General features: G+C 47.1%; 14 non-coding genes and 3 pseudogenes across 14 annotated transcripts; all 17 read left to right on the top strand.

Moving 5' to 3' along the window:
• Nucleotides 1-103: 103 nt before the first annotated feature.
• LOC146229353 (5S ribosomal RNA) lies at nt 104-222 on the top strand. The gene has a single exon (XR_014743109.1). It is a non-coding gene; the product is annotated as a 5S ribosomal RNA (ribosomal RNA).
• Nucleotides 223-396: 174 nt separating this feature from the next.
• Nucleotides 397-515, top strand: LOC146229352 (5S ribosomal RNA). The gene has a single exon (XR_014743108.1). It is a non-coding gene; the product is annotated as a 5S ribosomal RNA (ribosomal RNA).
• A 186-nt stretch (nt 516-701) lies between these two features.
• On the top strand, nt 702-820 carry LOC146229351 (5S ribosomal RNA). The gene has a single exon (XR_014743107.1). It is a non-coding gene; the product is annotated as a 5S ribosomal RNA (ribosomal RNA).
• Nucleotides 821-988: 168 nt separating this feature from the next.
• Nucleotides 989-1107, top strand: LOC146229350 (5S ribosomal RNA). Its single transcript, XR_014746036.1, has one exon. It is a non-coding gene; the product is annotated as a 5S ribosomal RNA (ribosomal RNA).
• A 170-nt stretch (nt 1108-1277) lies between these two features.
• LOC146229349 (5S ribosomal RNA) lies at nt 1278-1396 on the top strand (annotated as a pseudogene).
• A 186-nt stretch (nt 1397-1582) lies between these two features.
• Nucleotides 1583-1691, top strand: LOC146229348 (5S ribosomal RNA; annotated as a pseudogene).
• A 184-nt stretch (nt 1692-1875) lies between these two features.
• LOC146229347 (5S ribosomal RNA) lies at nt 1876-1994 on the top strand (annotated as a pseudogene).
• Nucleotides 1995-2178: 184 nt separating this feature from the next.
• Nucleotides 2179-2297, top strand: LOC146229346 (5S ribosomal RNA). The gene has a single exon (XR_014743106.1). It is a non-coding gene; the product is annotated as a 5S ribosomal RNA (ribosomal RNA).
• A 192-nt stretch (nt 2298-2489) lies between these two features.
• LOC146229345 (5S ribosomal RNA) lies at nt 2490-2608 on the top strand. The gene has a single exon (XR_014743105.1). It is a non-coding gene; the product is annotated as a 5S ribosomal RNA (ribosomal RNA).
• Nucleotides 2609-2782: 174 nt separating this feature from the next.
• On the top strand, nt 2783-2901 carry LOC146229344 (5S ribosomal RNA). Its single transcript, XR_014743104.1, has one exon. It is a non-coding gene; the product is annotated as a 5S ribosomal RNA (ribosomal RNA).
• Nucleotides 2902-3083: 182 nt separating this feature from the next.
• Nucleotides 3084-3202, top strand: LOC146229343 (5S ribosomal RNA). Its single transcript, XR_014743103.1, has one exon. It is a non-coding gene; the product is annotated as a 5S ribosomal RNA (ribosomal RNA).
• Nucleotides 3203-3394: 192 nt separating this feature from the next.
• LOC146229342 (5S ribosomal RNA) lies at nt 3395-3513 on the top strand. Its single transcript, XR_014743102.1, has one exon. It is a non-coding gene; the product is annotated as a 5S ribosomal RNA (ribosomal RNA).
• A 174-nt stretch (nt 3514-3687) lies between these two features.
• LOC146229341 (5S ribosomal RNA) lies at nt 3688-3806 on the top strand. Its single transcript, XR_014743100.1, has one exon. It is a non-coding gene; the product is annotated as a 5S ribosomal RNA (ribosomal RNA).
• A 186-nt stretch (nt 3807-3992) lies between these two features.
• LOC146229340 (5S ribosomal RNA) lies at nt 3993-4111 on the top strand. Its single transcript, XR_014743099.1, has one exon. It is a non-coding gene; the product is annotated as a 5S ribosomal RNA (ribosomal RNA).
• Nucleotides 4112-4285: 174 nt separating this feature from the next.
• Nucleotides 4286-4404, top strand: LOC146229339 (5S ribosomal RNA). Its single transcript, XR_014743098.1, has one exon. It is a non-coding gene; the product is annotated as a 5S ribosomal RNA (ribosomal RNA).
• Nucleotides 4405-4572: 168 nt separating this feature from the next.
• LOC146229338 (5S ribosomal RNA) lies at nt 4573-4691 on the top strand. Its single transcript, XR_014746410.1, has one exon. It is a non-coding gene; the product is annotated as a 5S ribosomal RNA (ribosomal RNA).
• A 186-nt stretch (nt 4692-4877) lies between these two features.
• Nucleotides 4878-4996, top strand: LOC146229337 (5S ribosomal RNA). Its single transcript, XR_014743097.1, has one exon. It is a non-coding gene; the product is annotated as a 5S ribosomal RNA (ribosomal RNA).
• The last annotated feature ends 4 nt before the right edge of the window (nt 4997-5000 follow it).

Genomic DNA, 5000 nt, shown 5'->3' with positions numbered 1-5000 from the left:
GGGGCTGGAAGCTGTTTTCATTTTGACACGAGAGAGAGACCACCTTGCATTGTCAATTGCCAAATCTGTATATGGATAAGTAGCCTATGGTTGTCAACTTATTTCGTACGGCCATACCAGCCTGGCAACGCCCGATCTCGTCTGATCTCGGAAGCTAAGCAGGGTCGGGCCTGGTTAGTACTTGGATGGGAGACCGCCTGGGAATACCAGGTGCTGTATGCTCTTTTGCTCATTCACTTAGAAACTGAAATCTTGCAATATGCACAAGTAGTCCTTCATGAAAGGGGCTGGAAGCTGTTTTCATTTTGACACGAGAGAGAGAGAGAGAGAGACCACCTTGCATTGTCAATTGCCAAATCTGTATATGGATAAGTAGCCTATGGTTGTCAACTTATTTCGTACGGCCATACCAGCCTGGCAACGCCCGATCTCGTCTGATCTCGGAAGCTAAGCAGGGTCGGGCCTGGTTAGTACTTGGATGGGAGACCGCCTGGGAATACCAGGTGCTGTATGCTCTTTTGCTCATTCACTTAGAAACTGACATCTTGCAATATGCACAAGTAGTCCTTCATGAAAGGGGCTGGAAGCTGTTTTCATTTTGACACGAGAGAGAGAGAGAGAGAGAGAGAGAGAGAGACCACCTTGCATTGTCAATTGCTAAATCTGTATATGGATAAGTAGCCTATGGTTGTCAACTTATTTCGTACGGCCATACCAGCCTGGCAACGCCCGATCTCGTCTGATCTCGGAAGCTAAGCAGGGTCGGGCCTGGTTAGTACTTGGATGGGAGACCGCCTGGGAATACCAGGTGCTGTATGCTCTTTTGCTCATTCACTTAGAAACTGAAATCTTGCAATATGCACAAGTAGTCCTTCATGAAAGGGGCTGGAAGCTGTTTTCATTTTGACACGAGAGAGAGAGAGACCACCTTGCATTGTCAATTGCTAAATCTGTATATGGATAAGTAGCCTATGGTTGTCAACTTATTTCGTACGGCCATACCAGCCTGGCAACACCCGATCTCGTCTGATCTCGGAAGATAAGCAGGGTCGGGCCTTGTTAGTACTTGGATGGGAGACCGCCTGGGAATACCAGGTGCTGTATGCTCTTTTGCTCATTCACTTAGAAACTGAAATCTTGCAATATGCACAAGTAGTCCTTCATGAAAGGGGCTGGAAGCTGTTTTCATTTTGACACGAGAGAGAGAGAGAGACCACCTTGCATTGTCAATTGCTAAATCTGTATATGGATAAGTAGCCTATGGTTGTCAACTTATTTTGTACGGCCATACCAGCCTGGCAACGCCCAATCTCGTCTGATCTCGGAAGCTAAGCAGGGTTGGGCCTGGTTAGTAATTGGATGGGAGACCGCCTGGGAATACCAGGTGCTGTATGCTCTTTTGCTCATTCACTTATAAACTGACATCTTGCAATATGCACAAGTAGTCCTTCATGAAAGGGGCTGGAAGCTGTTTTCATTTTGACACGAGAGAGAGAGAGAGAGAGAGAGAGAGAGAGACCACCTTGCATTGTCAATTGCTAAATCTGTATATGGATAAGTAGCCTATGGTTGTCAACTTATTTCGTACGGCCATACCAGCCTGGCAACGCCTGATCTCGGAAGCTAAGCAGGGTCGGGCCTGGTTAGTACTTGGATGGGAGACCGCCTGGGAATACCAGGTGCTGTATGCTCTTTTGCTCATTCACTTAGAAACTGAAATCTTGCAATATGCACAAGTAGTCCTTCATGAAAGGGGCTGGAAGCTGTTTTCATTTTGACACGAGAGAGAGAGAGAGAGAGAGAGGGAGAGACCACCTTGCATTGTCAATTGCTAAATCTGTATATGGATAAGTAGCCTATGGTTGTCAACTTATTTTGTACGGCCATACCAGCCTGGCAACGCCCGATCTCGTCTGATCTCGGAAGCTAAGCAGGGTCGGGTCTGGTTAGTAATTGGATGGGAGACCGCCTGGGAATACCAGGTGCTGTATGCTCTTTTGCTCATTCACTTAGAAACTGACATCTTGCAATATGCACAAGTAGTCCTTCATGAAAGGGGCTGGAAGCTGTTTTCATTTTGACACGAGAGAGAGAGAGAGAGAGATAGAGAGAGACTACCTTGCATTGTCAATTGCTAAATCTGTATATGGATAAGTAGCCTATGGTTGTCAACTTATTTCGTACGGCCATACCAGCCTGGCAACGCCCGATCTCGTCTGATCTCGGAAGCTAAGCAGGGTCGGGCCTGGTTAGTACTTGGATGGGAGACCGCCTGGGAATACCAGGTGCTGTATGCTCTTTTGCTCATTCACTTAGAAACTGACATCTTGCAATATGCACAAGTAGTCCTTCATGAAAGGGGCTGGAAGCTGTTTTCATTTTGACACGAGAGAGAGAGAGAGAGAGAGAGAGAGAGAGAGAGAGACTACCTTGCATTGTCAATTGCTAAATCTGTATATGGATAAGTAGCCTATGGTTGTCAACTTATTTCGTACGGCCATACCAGCCTGGCAACGCCCGATCTCGTCTGATCTCGGAAGCTAAGCAGGGTCGGGCCTGGTTAGTACTTGGATGGGAGACCGCCTGGGAATACCAGGTGCTGTATGCTCTTTTGCTCATTCACTTAGAAACTGAAATCTTGCAATATGCACAAGTAGTCCTTCATGAAAGGGGCTGGAAGCTGTTTTCATTTTGACACGAGAGAGAGAGAGAGAGAGACCACCTTGCATTGTCAATTGCCAAATCTGTATATGGATAAGTAGCCTATGGTTGTCAACTTATTTCGTACGGCCATACCAGCCTGGCAACGCCCGATCTCGTCTGATCTCGGAAGCTAAGCAGGGTCGGGCCTGGTTAGTACTTGGATGGGAGACCGCCTGGGAATACCAGGTGCTGTATGCTCTTTTGCTCATTCACTTAGAAACTGACATCTTGCAATATGCACAAGTAGTCCTTCATGAAAGGGGCTGGAAGCTGTTTTCATTTTGACACGAGAGAGAGAGAGAGAGAGAGAGAGAGACCACCTTGCATTGTCAATTGCTAAATCTGTATATGGATAAGTAGCCTATGGTTGTCAACTTATTTCGTACGGCCATACCAGCCTGGCAACGCCCGATCTCGTCTGATCTCGGAAGCTAAGCAGGGTCGGGCCTGGTTAGTACTTGGATGGGAGACCGCCTGGGAATACCAGGTGCTGTATGCTCTTTTGCTCATTCACTTAGAAACTGACATCTTGCAATATGCACAAGTAGTCCTTCATGAAAGGGGCTGGAAGCTGTTTTCATTTTGACACGAGAGAGAGAGAGAGAGAGAGAGAGAGAGAGAGAGAGACTACCTTGCATTGTCAATTGCTAAATCTGTATATGGATAAGTAGCCTATGGTTGTCAACTTATTTCGTACGGCCATACCAGCCTGGCAACGCCCGATCTCGTCTGATCTCGGAAGCTAAGCAGGGTCGGGCCTGGTTAGTACTTGGATGGGAGACCGCCTGGGAATACCAGGTGCTGTATGCTCTTTTGCTCATTCACTTAGAAACTGAAATCTTGCAATATGCACAAGTAGTCCTTCATGAAAGGGGCTGGAAGCTGTTTTCATTTTGACACGAGAGAGAGAGAGAGAGAGACCACCTTGCATTGTCAATTGCCAAATCTGTATATGGATAAGTAGCCTATGGTTGTCAACTTATTTCGTACGGCCATACCAGCCTGGCAACGCCCGATCTCGTCTGATCTCGGAAGCTAAGCAGGGTCGGGCCTGGTTAGTACTTGGATGGGAGACCGCCTGGGAATACCAGGTGCTGTATGCTCTTTTGCTCATTCACTTAGAAACTGACATCTTGCAATATGCACAAGTAGTCCTTCATGAAAGGGGCTGGAAGCTGTTTTCATTTTGACACGAGAGAGAGAGAGAGAGAGAGAGAGAGAGAGACCACCTTGCATTGTCAATTGCTAAATCTGTATATGGATAAGTAGCCTATGGTTGTCAACTTATTTCGTACGGCCATACCAGCCTGGCAACGCCCGATCTCGTCTGATCTCGGAAGCTAAGCAGGGTCGGGCCTGGTTAGTACTTGGATGGGAGACCGCCTGGGAATACCAGGTGCTGTATGCTCTTTTGCTCATTCACTTAGAAACTGAAATCTTGCAATATGCACAAGTAGTCCTTCATGAAAGGGGCTGGAAGCTGTTTTCATTTTGACACGAGAGAGAGAGAGAGAGAGACCACCTTGCATTGTCAATTGCTAAATCTGTATATGGATAAGTAGCCTATGGTTGTCAACTTATTTCGTACGGCCATACCAGCCTGGCAACGCCCGATCTCGTCTGATCTCGGAAGCTAAGCAGGGTCGGGCCTGGTTAGTACTTGGATGGGAGACCGCCTGGGAATACCAGGTGCTGTATGCTCTTTTGCTCATTCACTTAGAAACTGAAATCTTGCAATATGCACAAGTAGTCCTTCATGAAAGGGGCTGGAAGCTGTTTTCATTTTGACACGAGAGAGAGAGAGACCACCTTGCATTGTCAATTGCTAAATCTGTATATGGATAAGTAGCCTATGGTTGTCAACTTATTTTGTACGGCCATACCAGCCTGGCAACGCCCGATCTCGTCTGATCTCGGAAGCTAAGCAGGGTTGGGCCTGGTTAGTAATTGGATGGGAGACCACCTGGGAATACCAGGTGCTGTATGCTCTTTTGCTCATTCACTTATAAACTGACATCTTGCAATATGCACAAGTAGTCCTTCATGAAAGGGGCTGGAAGCTGTTTTCATTTTGACACGAGAGAGAGAGAGAGAGAGAGAGAGAGAGAGACCACCTTGCATTGTCAATTGCTAAATCTGTATATGGATAAGTAGCCTATGGTTGTCAACTTATTTCGTACGGCCATACCAGCCTGGCAACGCCCGATCTCGTCTGATCTCGGAAGCTAAGCAGGGTCGGGCCTGGTTAGTACTTGGATGGGAGACCGCCTGGGAATACCAGGTGCTGTATGCTCTTT

The sequence above is a fragment of the Hypomesus nipponensis genome, chromosome 24 (assembly GCF_054491055.1).
Source record: "Hypomesus nipponensis isolate SF chromosome 24, ASM5449105v1, whole genome shotgun sequence".
Lineage (NCBI taxonomy): Eukaryota > Metazoa > Chordata > Actinopteri > Osmeriformes > Osmeridae > Hypomesus > Hypomesus nipponensis.
The sequence above is the reverse complement of the archived record's forward strand: the minus strand, read 5'-3'. Positions and strand labels throughout refer to the sequence as shown.